Genomic DNA, 18,858 nt, shown 5'->3' with positions numbered 1-18,858 from the left:
AAGGAGCCCCCTGGAGTTGTGTCCCGGCCCCTCCTCTGTAAGTCCTGTGGACAGCAGGAAACCAGAGGACACGAAGGGAACGCACCGGTGTGGTCCTGGACTCGGGTTTGGGATTCCTTCACCAGCATTCTGGAGGGTCATGACCGTCAACAGCTGGAGACTGCCAAGTAACTCTTTGATAAATAGGTGAGCACATGAAACCCGTGCACGCTGAAGATGTCTTTGTGGAATTCTGCCGCCGGGCGATGGTCAGAGGCTCGCTATTCCAAGCAGGTGGATGCAAGAGCAGATACGGCTTGTTGTGCCTCTTTCTAGGGTTAACACCTTGGCAGGGTGTGAGAGTGAACGACCTTTTTCTTCTTCCAAGGGGATTGTTCCTTTGCACCTATTGGCTGCCTGGCGGTGGCTCTGGTCCTGCCAAGTCCGAGGTACATCCCGGCCCGTGCGTCTCTCCAGCCCCGGCAAGGATGGCAAAGATACGCCATGGAGATGCCTTTGTGCCCACCTGTTTCCTCCCCCTGGTCTTCCTGTGCCTCCTGCCTGCTGGCTCCTGTAAAATCGGTAGGAGACCCCTCCCGTCCCGCACGAGGCGGGTGCCCCAGCGTAAGAAGAGAGGTTCCCGCATAGGACGGAGCTCAGGGGGCCGAGGAAGCACAGCCCTGGCAGCCCCAGGGAGGAGACGCGGGGCCCCAGGGCTAGGATCCCAGCCAGACGCAGCAGCTGGAGGTTCAGATAAAGTTCCTCAGCTGAGACCTTCAACCTGGCCACGCTGGACCCAGGTCCTTCTGGACAGTTGTTCATGACCACGTTGAAATGAGCCTAATTCTGGCATTGTCCCTGGAGACTCCTGTCCAGAAATTCGGACAGGCCCATCTCCCAGCCCTGCCCTGTGCCCTGGGTCCTGGGAGTCTGGTCTGATGGAAGCCTCGCCTGGCGGGCTTAGGACGTTCTCCAGCGCCCTTCCACGCAGCCTGGGGGTCGAGGGGTCCCGCACACAAACCAGGGCGGGAGTGGGAGCCCCTGGTCCTTAACCTGGTGCGTTTGGATCTGCTTCCCCAAGGGAAAGCTGATTTCGAGGTCCTTGGGCCAGACGGTCCTGTCCTGGCCACAGTGGGAGGAGTCGCCGAGTTGTGGTGCTGCCTGTCTCTCAACATGAGCGCCAAGGACATGGAGCTGAGGTGGTACAGGGGCCAGCCCTCCCCAGCCGTGCACCTGCACACGCAGGGAAAGGACGACCCCCGGGACCAGCTGGCGAACTACTTGGGCAGGACAGCCTTTGTGAGTGACCGAGTGGCCACGGGCGAGGCCGCCGTGAGGATCCGGAATGTCACCACCTTTGATAACGGGACATACTGCTGCCGCTTCACGGATGGCAACGTTTACAGCGAGGCTGCCCTGCAGCTGCAGGTGGCAGGTGAGGCCCCGGCCCTCGGACATCTGGTTAACCCGGAGCTGCTCTCTCCGTGCCAGGCCCGTTGCCAGACCATTGTCTCCGGGGCCCAGAGGGCTAAAGGCTGGGGACGTTTCAGGGCACACACCTCCCAGCAGGTGCATCTGCACCAGTGTGTGCGCGGTGGCTGCGCATGCGTCTCAGGGGAGTGTGTTCTCCCACCTGCCTCGCCTTGGTCCCACCACTGGAGCGGAAAGAGGCAGAGAGAGATGGAGGGAGAGAGAGAGACGGAGAGAGAGGGATGGGGAGAGAAAGAGATGGAGAGAGAGAGAGACATGGGGAGACAGAGAGAGAGAGAGAGAGAGATAGGGAGAGAGAGGGATGGGGAGAGAAAGAGATGGAGAGAGAGAGAGACATGGGGAGACAGAGAGAGAGAGAGAGAGATGGGGAGAGAGAGATGGGGAGAGAGAGATAGGGAGAGAGAGAAAGATGGAGAGCGAGGGATGGGGAGGGAAAGATGAGAGAGAGAGAGACATGGGGAGACAGAGAGAGAGAGAGGGAGAGAGAGATAGGGAGAGAGAGATGGGGAGAGAGAGAGACATGGGGAGACAGAGAGAGAGAGAGAGAGAGAGATAGGGAGAGAGAGATGGGGAGAGAGAGAGATAGGGAGAGAGAGATGGGGAGAGAGAGAGATAGGGAGAGAGAGATGGGGAGAGAAAGAGATGAGAGAGAGAGACATGGGGAGACAGAGAGAGAGAGAGAGATGGGGAGAGAGAGAGAGATGGGGAGAGAGAGAGAGATGGGGAGCAAGAGACAGGGAGGGAGAGAAGAGTGTTTCTGGCATAAAGGAGAAGTTTCCTGGGTGACTCAGAACTTGTACTTTGAAGTCGGACAGACCTGGGTCCGTCCTGTTCGCCCAACTTACTTAATTTTCCGTACCTTTTCCGTTCTGTTCCCTTTTACCTGGGGGGTGGGGGTGCTCCGTTAGGCACGGACACAGGTGCACAGCGAGTAGGCGCTTTGTGAACAGTGGCCAGTCCCTGCTGGAAATGCTCAAGACTTGTTTGTTCCAACCAGGGCTGGGCTCGGAGCCCCGAGTGCAGGTGGCGCAGGAGCAGGACAGAGGCATCAGGGCGGAGTGCACCTCCGAGGGCTGGTACCCGGAGCCCCGGGTGGAGTGGACAGGCTCCAGGGGGCAGGCGATGGCTTCTGTGACCAACCTCTCGGCCTCGGCCACCACCGGCCTCTGGGCTGTGGCGTCCAGCGTGACCATTGAGGACCGGACCTTGAAGAGTGTCTCCTGCTCCATCTCCAACCCCCTCCTCCCGGAGAGGAAGGTGGCCAAGAGCCACCTACCCAGTGAGTGCTGTGTTCAGTTCTGTCCTCACAGTCACTGGGCACCGGACTTCAGGACGGCAGCTGCGGGGCTCACAGCACGAGGGGACGGGTGGCCGGTCCCTGTCCGTAGCCTGGCCGGGGCACCTGGGAGATGCAGTTTGTGTGCCGGTTACTGGGGCGGAAGAGAGGTGGGGCGCAGAGAGCCCCGGGGGAACTTTGCTTTCTGGGGGGCCAAGGAAGATGCACCCCAATTATCAGCTTTGTAAGTTTTTTTTTTAAATAGACTTTATTTTGGAGAGCAATTTAGAAAAGTAAAAGTGGAAGTTTTTTTATGAAAAGTTAAATTTGAAGCAACCAAGACGTCCTTCCATACCTGAACAGATAAGTAAACTGTGGGTTATTTGCTCCCGGCAAATTCGAGTAAAGAGTGCAGAGACTTCCCACGCACCCCCCGTGCACACACGCACGGCTTCCCCCGGGATAACAACCCTGCCCCGAGGGCACCGTGGGGACACTGGAGAAATCTTCGCAGACGCACCGTTGTCACCCAGAGTCCACGGTTCACATGAGGGCTCGCTGCCGTGCTGAGCATTTGGGGGTTCGGGTAAATGTGCGCTGACTCGTACCCGCCGTTACTGCGTCACACGAAGGAGCTTCTCTGCCTTCAGTGTCCTCCGTGCTCCGCCTGCTCCTCTCCCCCTCGTGCCCGAGGCCCCGACCACAGATCTCTCCGCTGCCCCCACGGTGCCACGGTTCCCAGAGTGGCCCACGGTTGGAACCGCGCAGCGGGTGGCCTTGTCAGACGGGCTCCTCTCACTTAGTCTCATGCCGCTCGGGCTCCTCCATTCTTTTCAGGGCTCGAGGGCTCCTTCGTTTTCGGTCCTGACCAACGTTCCACTGCCTGGACGGACCACAGTTTATCTGTTCAGGTACCGAAGGACATCTCGGGTCGCTTCCAAATTTAGCTTTTCATAAAAAACTTCCACTTTTACTTTTCTGAATGATGTTGTTGGGGCCCAGGGAAAACTTGCCCTTCCCCCTCTGAAGGCTCAAAATCACTGACAGAGGCAGATCCATCGGAGAAAAGGCATGCACACGTGTCTGATCACAGTGTTACGTGACACGGAGCCTTCAGAATGAAGGCCCCAGACACGGGGCAACCGTCCGTCGTTATGCTTGGGTTAAACACAGCATGGACAGCCGTGCAGAAACGTGACTGGACAAAAAGGATATGGCCCGATGCTGGCAGGCGGAGGGGGAAGCCCAGCGAGGCCGTCTGTCTGGATTCCTCTTGGCCTCTCTGAGCAGTGTCCTTCCTCTGGGTGTGGGCAGGGCCGGCGCTGGGACGGGTGTCTTGTGACTGCAGTCAAAGAAGGTGGGTCACGGAATCTCTTTATGGCCAGTTTTTACACAAAAAGGCAGGGGAAAAGTTAGAGCCACATTTTTAGGTTTTATGTCTGGCTTTGGGGAAGAGGGGTTCCGGTTTCTATGACCCACCGTGGGGAAGAGGGATTCTAGTTTCCGTGGCTAGCCCGGGGGAAGAATAGGACTGAGAAAAATTTTGCTTCTGAGGCTGATCTGAGGCCTTCATTTGGGGGTAGCATTTTCTGAGTCCCAACAATGTCAAACTTACAGAAAATTTGCAAGAATAATAGTGAATTTCCCTAGATTCGCCACATTTTTCCCATTTTGCCACATTTATTTTGGTGGCTTCTCTGTTTGTCCATCTGCAGATAGGTAGCTATCCAATGTCTATCTCCTATGCTTGTGCCTGTATCCAGCTGTCTCAGTCCGTGCGGGCTGCTGTAACCCAGCACTGGGCCACGCAGAAGCAGCAGGTGTTTGTTGCTCGCAGCCGTGGAGGCTGGAAGGCCAAGCTCAGGGCGTGGCAGAGTCAGTGTCCGCTGAGGCCTGGCTTCCTGGTTCATAGACGGCGGCTTCTTGCTGTGCCCTCACATGGCAGAAGGCAGATGCAGTTTGTGTGTGGGGGGGAAGCTCCTTGGAGTCACTTTTATAAGGACACTAATTCCATTCATGATCTGATCACCTCCCAAAGACCCCAGCACCTAACACCATCACCTTGGAGGTGAGGATTTCAACCTATGAATGTGGGAGGGTCCAAGCATTCAGACCATAGCACTAGCTATAGAAAGACATATTTTTTCCCCCTGAACTACCTCAGAGTAGTTTGTAAAGACTCACCCTTGACCCATGAATCCCTTAGCAGGTGTGTCCTAAGAGCAAAGAAGCGCTCTCACCCCAATATGCTTGAACCCCCTTCAGGTTCCTTCTCCAAAAGGTCCCCATTCATGACCTGGGAAGTATCTGCACCTCTGATCTTCGCTGCAGTGGGACTCGTGACATCTGGAGTCATCTGCCTCTGCTTGAGACATTGGGAAAAGAATAGAAAACAGCTGGAAGAAGAGAGAGAGCCGAGAGACGAGGAACAGAGACAGCAGGCCAGCAGGGACGGGCGCCGGCCATGGCCTGGTGAGCAGGGAGCCGGACAGAGCACATCCTGCCCCTGACACCTGGCCGTTAAGCAAAGCCCCAGGCCAAGCCTTCTTCTGTGTTCGCAAACTCGGCAGTGAGGGAACGGTCTGTGGGGTTCCAGCTCTGGGCCTCCCCAGCTACCACCTACCCAGTGAAAACCGTCTACCTCCTCGTGACCTCTGGGTTCTTTTAAAGCACGTGATCCTGGGAGGATGGTGGGCCTCCCTCTTGGAAACAGATCTGAGCCTGAACCCCAAGTCCGAGGGGTGCTGGCTGAAGGACCTGGGTGTGAACTCTGAGTTAGTCTGTCTGCTGGAGGTGATAACACCATCCTGAAAGATCGCCATGGTGACCACTGCAGTAGTGTCACAGCAGAGCCACCACGCAGGAGGGCTTGCTGTTGCGAGCGTTACAATTATCTTCAACATTGACTGTTTCCTTGCTTCGTTCATTCCCCTCACTCCCCCGTGTGTCGTTTGAGGAGCGAGGTACTTGCTCCTAGACTCCAGACCCCTCTTTTGGGAGTGGAGATTGTCCCTGGCCTGGTTAGAGACACGGCATCATGACAGACTTAGGAAGGCTGGAGGAGGTCTGGGCCCAAGGACCACTGTAGATAAATGCTGTTCTTAGGAATAAGACCCCTTCCTGTGTTCCTGAGCATTGAAGAACATACCCTTGTTCTTACTTCACAGGGCGACTTCCAAAGAGCTCAGTGAGTTCTGTTTTGCCTGAGCTCTCTGGAATGTGAGGTGTGGCCCATTCTGATACACTGAACCCACAATTTCACATCTCTCTGTTTCATTGCAGGTCGGAGGGAGAGTGGCTTCCTACACGGTGAGGGCCACGTGTAGAGGCTTGGACCCTTTGCAACCCAGACCCCCGCAAGGCACTAACAAGCAAAGGGAGCCAGACACGGAGACCTGACTCCACTGCATGGGGACAAAAGGATGGGGGGCCCTTGCTCTGGGGACCCTGAGATCAGAGCTGGTCTCAGAGGAAAATAAAAGGGCAGGAAGTTCTTCTTGCTGTGGCATATGGGTCTTGGTTTCTTGCGGGGAGTTAGCTACACTCCCAGCAAAAAATCGGATCCCTCAGGCAGGGGTCATCGTGAGAGATAAGGAAAATAATAGAAAATAGAAAACAATAGAATATAGAAATAAAAGAATACCCAGAGACGAAAGTACAGTTTTATAAAGTATAGATTTTATAAAAATTGGGGGATCGGGAGACGTCCAGCATTCCTGTGAATTGTGAGGCCCCGAGTGAAGTTTTACATCAGTATTTATTGGTACAGTGATCGGTTGCCAGGGGTAACAGATTTACATAATAACAGGTAGTTCGTTTTAGGTTAAAAGTCTCCCAAAAGGCTTCTAGAGATCCCTTAATTAACTCTATCTACGTGAGCAAACGGTTAGAAAATCTTTCTAAGACAAACTTCTAAGTTATAAGATAAAGCTATCACTTAGCAGAAAGGCTAAACATAAGATATAGTGGCTCTGTATTTCTTTATCTAGTTTTTGTGCATTGAGACAGGCAGTCAGGAGTGAAGCAGGACCTGTCCCTTGGGCTCACTGCTTTTAGCCGCCGTGTCTGGCGGGCAGGCACTCTTTGGTCAGCTCTCACCCCGTGGCTCCATGCTAAGCTTTGTTGTACAAAGCAGGCAAAAGCCACAGGCATGAGACACAGGGTCACCTTGGAAAGCCGCTGCCACTGACCTGTGAGACGCCCTCCTGAGGCGACGCAGCTTTTGATATGTGAGCTGGCACGTTCACACACTCCTTCAGGGCAAAGGCCTGCAAAACTGAAATCATTTATGTCTCTATATAGCAATATTAATCTATGGAGCAGCAGTTTCTCTCCCTCACACACTCAATTCTGACAGAAGTAAGAAAAGTCCAGAGGTACTCAACAGGATGGCGAGAGAAGGACAGAGGAAAGCCGGCAGGAGGCAACTCCAGAGGGTCTCTGGCTTAGTCTGCATGCTGATGCATGTTCCTGCATGTATGTTCATGGGTGTACACATGTGTGCACACGTGTGCATCTGTGTCTGTGCACCCATGCATGCACATAAGTGTGAATACATGCATATGCATGTGTGTATGTGTGTTTGCACCTGTGGGTGTGTGCATGAGTGTGTGTATGCATGTGCATGGCTGTATGTATGCACATGCATGTACATGTTTTCATGTACACAGGTGTGTGTACAGACATGCGTTCGAACACATGCATTCGTGTGTATGTGTGTGCGCGCGCACACGTGTGCATGACTGTCATGCGGGTGTGCATGTGATTGTGCCTGCATTTGTGTGCATGAGTGTGTGTTCTCATCTATTCCAGAGAGCAGAAAAGCTGTGTCAAATGGTGGTTCGTGGCAGCCATGTCCTTGTAAAAGTCCAGTTTTAGCTGTCACTAGAGGCCTTAGCGCCTGCTGTTTTGTTTTCTGAGACCCTTGGAGAAGGAGGTGTGGAGAGCCCACACAGCGACTGTCCTGCATGTGGGAGACCCCGGGGAGTCTGCTCTTCTAGCACAGGGGACTCGGGGGAGGCGGTCTCACGATCAGCAGAGAAATCAGTGGCTGCCCCCTTGGACGTGCCCTCGGGAGCGTGGCGTGCAGAGGAGAGTGGCTGAGGAGAGCCCGGGGCCAGGAGAGGCAGACCCGGCCCAGCAGGAGATGGGCCAAGGGAGGACTTGGTGGGGACAGTTGGCCAAATTCGAATGAGGTCTGCAAATTATGCAATAGTTGTTTAATAGTGTTGTGTCAATGTCAGTTTTCTGGTTTTGGTCATTTCACCACGGCTGTGCAAGATGCTATCATGTGCATCTTCTCCATGCTATTTTTTGCAACTTTTTTGTAAGTCTGAGATAATATTTTTTAATGTGAGTAAATAATTTCTTTGAATGGTGAGAGCGTTTGGATGGAAGGAAACCGTTGTTCAGGGAGGAGAGAGGCAGCCGGGGCTTGGCTGTGGCCACGCTGGAGACGGGATGGTCACAGCTCCGCCCGCTGCTCTGCTTGAACACCTCCGTGGAGGAGGCTCTGGGTGAGGAAGAGGAGAAGAGAGGAGGGAACAGGAACGGGGATGTCTTGGGGGGAAAGCCAACAGCTTCTGCTGGAAAGCGAAGGGGAGCGGGTTTCCCTTCGGGAAGGAGATAACGAGGCACTTTGGGGGAACACCGGGGTCTTGATAACAAGGCTCATGGATCCTGTCCAGTGGATAGAGAGGAAGGTTCAGGGGATGATGAATGCCTGGGGCGTCCATGCAGGATGCTCGAAAACAACAGCGCGGGCTCTGGACCGCAAAGCCTGCGGCTGCGGCGCTGATGCGGTGTTGGGGAGATGGGAACGCTGGGCGCCCGGCCGTCCTGGCTGCCTCTCACTCTGGGACAGCGGGACAGAAAGGGCCCGTCAGGGACCGTGGGGACATGAAGGCAGGGCCCAGGGACGCGGGGCCAGAGGGAGAAGTGCTTCTCGCGGGCGGGGGCTCTTTGGTAAGACGTTTGTCCCAGCGTCAGGGCTGTGGGAGCCGCTCTTGGGGTTTCTGGCCATTGCTGACTCCATGGCTGGGGACGGCACCCAGGTTAAGGAACAGGCTGTGTCCCCACATCCTCCACCAGTGTGGCCTCTCTTGGTCTCTAGCTCTTACACTATGTCTCCATCTCTGTGTCTCTCTCTAGGTCTCTCTTTGTCTTTCTTTGTCGCTGTCTCACTCTATGCCGCTGTCTCTTTCAGTCCTTCTGACTGTCTCTGTCTCTATCTCTGTGTCTCCGTCTCTCTCAGTCTCTGTCTTTGTCTCTCCATCTCTGTCTCTTTCTGTTTCTGTATCTCTATCTCTGTCTTTTTCTATCTGTGTCTCAGTCTCTCTCTGTGTCCCTCTGTCTCTGTCTCTTTCAGTCTCTCTGTCTCTATCTCTGTCTGTCTCTGTCTCTGTCTTGGTCTGTCTCTCCTTATCTCTGTCTCTGTCTGTCTGTCCCTATCTGTCTGTCTCTGTCTCACACACACCCCAGCAGCAAGTGCATCCGTGAAATAAGCTCAGTTTCCACTCTGGGGGCTGCCCGAGGCCACCCTAGAAGCCCTTCTTCCCGGCCTCTGGCCTTGTATCTTGCCCACTGGGGGACAGGTTGTTTCCATGGGCTTGTGGCACAGGACACGGGACAGTGAAGAGATCCCCAGAGACAGGGGGATGCCCCAATATGGGAGACCAACCCCGGGATTTCCAATTCGTGTGGGCACGTGGGGGACTCCGCTCCCCTGCCTGACTCTCTCCTCTTCCCGCAGTGAGCCCGTCCCTGGACCCGGACACTGCGAGTGCCAAACTCAGCCTGTCTGAGGATCGGAAGAGCGTCATGCGGCTGTTCTTCGCCCAGGACCTGCCCCCCAGTCCTGGGAGGTTCGACCCAGACCCCTGTGTCTTGGCCCAGGAGCGGTTCAGCACCGGGAGGTATTACTGGGAAGTGGAGGTTGGGGACAGGAGCGCCTGGACCCTGGGCGTGTGTCTGGAGGACATAGGTCGGAAGGGAAGGATCCCCAAGTCCCCGCAGCAGGGGCTCTGGGCACTGGAGCTTCACAAGAAGAGATTCCGGGCTCTCTCCTACCCAAGGACCTGCCTCTGTCCCTCCAAGCCCCTCCATCGGGTGGGCATTTTCCTGGACTGTGACGCCAGAGAGATTTCCTTCTACAATGTGACAGACGGGTCCCAGGTCTACAGGTTCTCTGGACTGTCTTTCCTGGAGCCCCTAAAGCCGTTCCTCTGCCTGTGGACACATGATCCCCGCCCTGTGACCTTCTGCCCAGTGGTCCAAGAGATGCAGGAAGAGACTGGCCCTCCTGGAGGCCCAAAATCGCACCCTTAGAGGCCTCTGGCCTCCCCCAGGACACTCCCACTAGAGAGAGAGCAGCATGGCCCTCGGCTGACAGGGACCTGCTCGGAGAGGCTCACACTCGCCTCACCCCAGCCCAGCTCTCCGGGAGAAGCGCCCAGTCCCCACGTCCCCGAGTCCCTGCCGGACTGTCCAATGGCGCAACTCTCAGCCCGTCACCCATCATGCTTGCCTCCCTCGTCCTCCTCGGGGAAATGAAGACCCTTTTTGGCACCAGGGGCCGTTTCATGGAAGACAATTTTTCTCTAGACTGGGGGTGGGAGGTGGAGCCCGGGTGGTGGCCCATTTCCTAACAGTGGCCTTCGGGCTTGGGGACCCAGTGTTAAAGGACACAAAATGACAGCTAGATAGGAAGCATAAGTTGTAGTATTCTACAGCACTGTAGGGTGAGTATAGTTAAAAATAATATATAGTTTTGAATAGCTAGATGGGGGCTACTGAATGTTCCCAACACAAGGAAATGATAAATGCTTGAGATGATGGATATGCTATTAATAATTACTCTGATCCGATCACTATACATTGTATGTATCAAAACATCACTATGTACCCCATAAATATGTGGAATTATTATGTCAATTAAAAATAAAGAAAATAAAATCCATAAAAATAAAAAGGAGCCTACCAAACATCACTGTGTACCTCATAAATATATATAATTATATGCCAATAAAAAATAAAATAAAAAATTTTTCAAGGAATTAGAAAGCTCTCTTTTTTGCAGGCTGGTTAGTTGTTCTGTGTTCCTAGGATTTCTCAGCTAACCCCAGGACTGGCTAACACTACCTGTAAACTTCTCAGCCACTGTCCAAGTTCAGACCTGGCCAACAGGCATCTCAAATGCCAGGAAGACATTGGAACAGCACGGAGGTTTGCTGGATGGGAGATCGGAAGTCAGCCGTAGTGAGGGAGGTCGCTTGAACAGCAGTTTCTGTGTCCTGCTAAAAACAGTTGTGACTCTTTGCACACACGCGTACACACACACACACATCTTGGAAGCTGGCAAACGTTTCAGCCTTCCCTTTCTCTTCCCTGGGCTTTGCCTCTCTCATCCCCACCAGGGCACACTGACCCTAAAGGTCCTCGGCTAAAATCCCAAGATGGAGCAGCCATTATGGCTAAGACCTTGGGTCAGTTGTGCCAGACTTCATTCCGGCCACTGCCACTTTAAAGGACTGAAAGCTCTATCTAGTTAGGGTTCCTAGCTGTATAGTTTACCATGCAACACGGAGAAAGGAGGCGAGTTGTCACAGTTCTTCATATCCTACATGGGGGAATTAAAAGAGGCTTTGGTGGGAAAGTCTATGTGAACCAGGAAGAGAATGGGGCCCTGCAGAATCCAGCATTGAGCCCTTTTTTGGAGGTTGCGGTTTGCCCCGTGTTCCTAGGTTTCTTAGCTAGCTCCCAGCACCGGCTAACACTCTCCTCCCTATAAGATGGCTCAGCTACCCTAATTCCTAGGGCATGACATCCACTCAGGAAGCGTTCCCCTAGCAGGGAGGTGATGCAGTGCTTTCCTTGGACTGCAAGTAAAGCACTCCAGGAAAATTCATTCACTATCCCTGCGGCAACATACCCATCCACGTCCCAGCACCACAGGGGGAAGATCGCAGAAGACCAGGCACATAGCTCATGCCTGTGTCCTGGATCCAGATCGCCTGCTTATGCCGACCTCAGTTCCCCTTTTTACCTAAGGGCCAGGTCAACCGCCAACTCAGGTCCCCGTCTCCCCTCAGAGTCTTCAGGTCACCATGGCACAGAAAGCCCGGGGTGGGGGTGTGTGGAGGAGACACAGCAGCTCTTTTCCTGGCAAGCGGTGGCTCTAAAAACAGCCTTCGTAGCTGTAATTTTGTATCCTTTGACAAATCTGTCCGTAGCTCCCTCTTCCTCCCCACTTTCCCCCCACTTTCTGTTCTACTTTTTACTGCTAGGGGATCGCCTTTTTTTGGTTTCCCGCATGAGTGAAAACATGCGGGGTTTAAATTTCTAAACCTTATTATTTCACTTAACATACGTCCTCTAGTTCCATCCATGTTGCTGAGCAGGATTTCGTTCTCGCTCAGGCTGAGCGGAGTACGCACCACACTTTCTTCACCCACTCAGCTGCTGGGTTGATTCCAAACCTTGGCTGTGAATTCCCGTGTTCTCTAGTGCCTGAGGATGACCGTGGCTGACAACAATGTATTATGCAGTTCTATGTGCCCAACACAAAGAAATGGGAAATGTCTCAGATGATGAATATGCTAATTACCCTAACCTGATCATTATACATTACATGTATGGAAACACCACTGTGTACCCCATAAATATGTGCAATTATTATGTGTCAGTTTAAAAATACATAAAGAACAAATTAAGATAAAATCCAGAGACAAAAAAAGAGCCTTTGATATTGTCTCTCAAAGGGCGACGGGGGGGGGGGGGGGGGGCGGAGGCGGCCGCACCCGCCCTTGGCCTTGCGGCGGCTCCCGGTCTTCTCCGCAGCCGCCGCTGGGGTGTCGGGCAGGACGCCTCCCAGCGCGGCTGTCCCGGGCCGGCAGCTCGCGGAGCTCCTCGTCGTTGCGGCGGGCCAGCAGCAGGCGGCATGAGACGATGCGCGTCTCCGGCGGCCACATCTTCCTGCGGTTGAGCGCCACGCTGTCACTGACTGCAGTCCACGTAGCCCAGGTCGCCTGCGCCCACGCGTCCCGAGCAGCTGCGCGCCTCGCCGCCCTGCAGTCAACGGAGCCGCCCGGAGTCGCCCGGAGTGGCCTGCACCGCGGCCGGGTGGGCGCAGCGAGCAGGCTTTTATATCGCGGGCGAGCGCCACCGGACTCTGTACCCACCAAGGGCTGAAGGCGCTCTGCAGCCCGGCAGTTCTATTGGCTGCTCCGTGGAGCGCTTTGCCCAATCAAAAGAGACCGAGAAAGTCACCTTATTTGCATACTGCGCCTGCGTGCTGCAGCACAAATGCCGGCTCGGATGGAGACCTCTGTGCGCTTGGTCCTGGCGTCCCTTGCAACCTGGTGGGGGTTGTGATGGGCTACTCAGTCGCTTTCTCGGATTCCGGGGCATTGGTCTGTCGCCTCTGCGGGCTGGAAGGCGGAGGAACCGGCCTTTTGGCCCACTGTCCCTCAACCCCAGAGGTTGGACGACCAGGTGTGTGAAGCAGGCAGAATGCAGGCACATTCGCAGGAGGGAGGCACGCAGACTCCACGTGTACAGGGCAGCTCCGGTGAAAAGAAAATGAACACCTGAAAAATGGTGAGACTTAGGAGTGCTGTAAAGGAGGGGGAGAGGGGGGAATGTAGGCAATTCAGGGGAGAGTAAATGATTTTTAGGAGAGAGAAATCTGGCAGAATAGACGGGAGATGTGATAGTTTGTGCCCAGTTTGAGTGTGGGTCCAATTCCGCTCTCCTCTTCAGTGAGAAGAGGTCCTCTTCCCTGGTTGATAAAACTCCCCGGGAGGGAATTGATGACAACTGAGTTTCTTTTAAAGCAGCAGTCCCCACTCTCTTCGGCACCAGGGACCGATTTCATGGAAGACAATTTTTCCACGGGGGTGGGGAGTGGTTTCTGGATGATTCAAGTACATTACATTTATTGTGCACTTGATTTCTATTATGATTGCATTGTAATATATAATGAAATAATTATACAACTCACCATAATGCAGACTCAGGGGGAGCCCTGAGCTTGTTTTCCTGCAACTAAACGGTCTCACCTGGGGGTGATGGGAGATGGTGACTGATCTGACGGGAGGCGGAGCTCAGGCAGCCCATGCCAGCGATGGGGAGCCGCTGTAAATGCAGGTGAAGCTTCCCTGGCTCACCACTGCTCACCTCCCGCCGTGCGTCCCGGTACCTAACAGGCCACAGAGAGGTACTGGGCTAAGGCCCAGGAATTGGGGACCTAAGTTTTAAAGGATCTGTCTTTAGGCAGATAAGGGATATTCAGAGAGTGCCTCTCCCTGCACTTGATGTTTTTCAAGTGACTTCAGCTCAAAATAATCAGTGTTCCAAAGCGACATATTTGGGGTGGCACACCCTGAACTCCTTTACGTTCACACTCTGGGTTTGGAGTTTGTGTGGAGCCTTGGTTTCCTCCAAGGCTGGTGGCCCTGAGCAACAACAGGCAGAGAGAGCCACATGCCCCAGAGCCAGGGCCCAGGGTCATGTTCCCTTAGGGTTGTAGGCAGGTGCTGAGCTGTGCTTGTCACATCCATCCCTCCAGCTGGGTGGGGATGCCCCCACCCCCACCCCAAGGAACTGTAGAAATGCCAAGCCCAAGACAAGTTGGCCTTTCCCAGAGGATCCTAATTTGTCCAAGAGAAGTCGTGGTCATTGTTACTGACCTCCCTACCCCAGGAAGTCACCAGGCATCTGGGAGGCCAGGGCCAGGCAGAGGCAAATGTCCGGGGAACAATGGGCTCCAGGAGATTCCACTCGACCAGGAAGGGGAGTGCTCCAAGGCCTGCGTGGTTTCAGGAGGCTAAGGAGTGGGATTCCGGAATCTAGCCGTGAGGATATCAACCTTTATAATTAACAAAAGAATCCCGTAAAGGTAACCAGGAGAAGTTGCTCATGCAAAGGTCACCGCTCTTAGTCACAAAAGGAATCCCGTGACTGATCCAAGGTGTGGAACTGAAAACTTTTACCAGAAGATAGTCTTGTTCTGTTAGGAGTCCTTTTAGCTATTACCAACATGTTTGGCTTTCTGTTGATTTTTTAAAAATTTCTTTTCTTTCTTTTTTTTTTTTTTGAGACAGAGTCTCGCTCTGTTGCCCAGGCTAGAGTGAGTGCCGTGGCGTCAGCCTAGCTCACAGCAACCTCAAACTCCTGAGCTCAAGGGATCCTCCTGTCTCAGCCTCCCGAGTAGCTGGGACTACAGGCATGCACCACCATGCCTGGCTAATTTTTTCTATATATATTTTTAGCTGTCCATATAATTTCTTTCTATTCTTAGTAGAGATGGGGTCTCGCTCTTGCTCAGGCTGGAAAATTTCTTAATTATTGTGGGTACATAAGAGTTGTATATTTTTATGGGGGTACTTGTGTTTTAATACAGACAGTGTGTAATAATCAAATCAGGGTAATTGCGTATCCATCACCTTAAGCATTTATCATTTCTTTGTGTTAGGAACATTCCATTTCTACTCTTTTAGTTAAAGTATACCCTAACTTATTGTTGACTGTGGTCACCCTGTTGTGTTATCAAATACTAGATCTTGTGCATTCTGTTTTTGCTATATTCTAACTATATTAACCATCCCACTTTATCCCCCTCCCCCTGCTAGCCTTCCCAGCTTCTGGTAACCAGCATTCTGTCTCCATGAGATCAATTGTTTTTATTATTTAGCTCCCACATATGAGTGAGAACATGCGAGATTTGTCTTTCTGTGCTTGGCTTATTTCATTTAACACAATGTTCTCCAGTTCTGCCCATGTTGTGGTAAATGGCAGGATTTCATTCTTTTTTGTGGTTGAATAATATTCCATTGTGTATGCACCACATTTTCTTTATTCACTCATCCATTGATGGACACAGGTTGCTTCCAAATCTTGGCTATTGTGAATAGTGTTGCAATAAACACGGGACAACAGATATCTTTCCGATACACTGATTTCCTTTCTTTTGGATATATACCTGGCAGTGGGATTGCTGGGTCATATGCTGTGATTTTTTTTTTTTAAATCTATAGACTCTCATGTGTACAAAAATGTCTTGTAAAACTCTCCAAAGACTGTCGAGATTGTTACTTTGTCCTGTGAGAGTTTAATTCTGACTGGCTGAGTTACGCATGTGCTGTGTTGCTGACAGTTGACGTTTCTTCATTTCTCAATGTTTTTATAAACACTGAGATTTATTTGTCAAATAGAAGTGGCTGCTAACACAGCCCTCTTCATGGACACAGCTGTAATAGACTTCAGGCCAGGTGCAGTGGCTCATGCCTGTAATCCTAGCACTGTGGGAGGCCAAGGTGGAAGGATCACTTGAGGTCAGGAGTTTGAGACCAGCTTTAGCAAGAGCAAGACCCCGTATCTACTACAAATAGAAAAATTAGCTGGATGTGGTGGCGCATGCCTGTAGTTCCTGCTACTCAGGAGGCTGGGCAGGAGGATCCCTTGAGCTCAGGAGTTCAAGGCTGCAGTGAGTTACGATGACACCACCGCACTCTACCCAGGTGACAGAGTGAGACCCTGACTGAAAAAACAAAAACAAAACAAAAAAACACTTCAGTCTTTGTCTCATGTGAATTATCCATCTCCAAGTGAGTAAGATTCCTGTTAGGAAATGAAGCATCTTATCTATGCGCCCTTGGAATGATCTGATTTGTCGAACACAGGTGCTGTGGGTGATTCCCTTGGCCCCAGTGTGAACCTGTGTGAACCCACCTTCCCAGTAACTTCAGCAGGTCTCTAGTTATTTTGTTGCCTTGCAACGCCTCCTTGAAGAAAGGCTTATCAGATGCTCTTCCAAAAAGAGAAGTCCTGAGCCCCGACAGCCCCTAGATAGACCAAGGAGCACGTGGACAGCACCCCCTCCCCACCACGCAGTCCGGACTCCATCTTCCACTGTCACTCCTGTCATTCCCCAATCCTCTCCCCCACTCCCACCCAGAGGCAGCTACTCCGATGGGTTCCATTTGCTTTATCTGTGTGAACTGTCCTTCTAAAGCATGAGCAGTTGTTTGGTGGGCAGGCACTTTAATTTTGGGTAAATGGCCCTGTGTTTTATATTTCACTCACCCTTGTGGTGGTGTGTCCGGCTCATCTGCCTCTTCCAAGGCCTGTGGCGTATTCCGTGGTCTCCATCTGCCCGTTTCACCTTCTGCCCGCCACCACCATGATGGCGCAGCAAGTGTGCATCCCCTGTGTGCTTGGGAGGGGATGTCTTTCGAATATAACCTCCAGGGGTGGACCTGCTGGGTCCTCAGTCTGACAAACGTGGCCAGATGGTGCTGCAGAATTAGAGGGCTTGGGGTGCTGGAGGTGGGGGCAGGCATCTCGTCTCCACCAATCTAATAGTCAAGTCCTCACTCCTGTGGGTGTACCCTTTTCGTTGCTCCAGGCCTTTCTGGCTTCTGCATAGATTGAATGTTTGTGTCCCCCTAAAATTCGTATGTTGAAACCCTCACCCCCAAGGGAATGGTACTGGGAGGTGGGGCCTTTGGGAGGTGATTAGATGATGAAGGTGGGGCCCTAATGAGTGCGGTTAGTGTCTTTAAAAAAGAGACCCCAGAGAGACTCTCACCCCTTCTGCCACATGGGGACACAGTGAGGCTTTCCATGAACCAGGAAGGGGGTCTCACCAGACACTGAATCTGCCATGCCTCGACCTTAGCCTTCCAGCCTCCAGAACTGTGAGCAATAAATTTCTGTGGTCTGCGAGCTACCCAACCAACGGCATTCTGTTACGGCAGTCTGCAGGGACTAGGACAGCTTCCTCTGTCACACTGCCTTCTTCAAAACCTTGCTCATTTTCTTTTTTAATTCCTTTTTGCTTCTCTGGACCTGCAAGAGTTCCTTGCATAGTCTAGGTGTTAATCATGCTGGTTTGGACACTGCAAATATCCTCTACGAGTCTCTCTTTATTAACTCTGGCTAGGGGACCCCCTGGTTGAAAAGAAGGGGGAAGTTTTTAGTAAGCCTGACCACTTCGCTCGTGGAAACCAGGTGGTGCCAGCCTGTCTGCTGGAGGCAGAAGAGGGTGACACCGGCAGACAGCTTGGGCACTACCTGGTGTCCACAGGTAAGGCGGTGCTCACCAGACAGCCTCCGCAGCTGTGGACAGCTCTTCCGCGTGTTCTGGGACCCACCTCCCCAGGGCAGAGCGGGGCTGGGTGGGTGGGCAGTCTGTGCACAGGTTTCCAGAGGGGTGAGCCCGGACAGCAACAGCCTGTCTGTCCGCCCCACCCGCCTCTGCATGTTGCATCTGGAAGGAACTTGCATCTGCATCTAGGAAACCAGCAGTCGAATGGGCTCTTCCTGGAGTTCTCTGCTGAGTCTTGTGTGTGCACACCTCTTGTCAAGGACACCCTGTGAGTGTGCCTTGGGGCAGAACAATTTCTGCTCTCCGTTCCCCACGCAGGCTCCCGCCATATTCACCCTTCCACCCCCTCAGCTACAGCAACCAACGACTCAGTAACCATCCTGTGTGTGTGTGTGTCTCCCCAGGGAGGAATTGCTATGTTTCAGAATGTCTTAGTCCATTCCAGCTGCTCTGTCACTCAGGCTAGAGTGCAGTGGCGTCATCACAGCTCACTGCAGCCTTGAACTCCTGGATTCAAGCGATCCTCCTGCCTCAGACTCCCAAATAGCTGGAACTACAGGCATGCACCACCATGCCCAGCTAGTTTTCTATTTTTTGTAGAGATGGGGTCTCACTATGTTGCCCAAGCTGGTCTCAAGTGATCCTCCTGCCTCAGCCTCCCAAAGTGCTAGGACTATAGGCATGAGTCACCAAGCCCGGCCGGCTAATTTTTCCTTTAACACTGAAGACTGGTGGGGCAGAGGCCCTGTGGACACACACAGACTCAGAGCACACAGCTGGAACAAACCCACTTTATTTGGCATCGAGAGCCCAGCCCACAAGCTGGGCAGCTCAGACTCACAGCCATCACGCCAAGGCTGGGGACTTCTGGGGGCTGGGAAATGGGCCCCGACCCCCCATGGCCTGGTTATCACCCGAGTCGAAATGTCTGTCTGCATCCATGTTCCCGACCTGACCATTCTGTCTACCCTGTGCTGAGTTTTGTGAACTGGACTAATTACTCTAT

The sequence above is a fragment of the Eulemur rufifrons genome, chromosome 4 (genome assembly GCF_041146395.1).
Source record: "Eulemur rufifrons isolate Redbay chromosome 4, OSU_ERuf_1, whole genome shotgun sequence".
Taxonomy (NCBI): domain Eukaryota; kingdom Metazoa; phylum Chordata; class Mammalia; order Primates; family Lemuridae; genus Eulemur; species Eulemur rufifrons.
The sequence above is the reverse complement of the archived record's forward strand: the minus strand, read 5'-3'. Positions refer to the sequence as shown.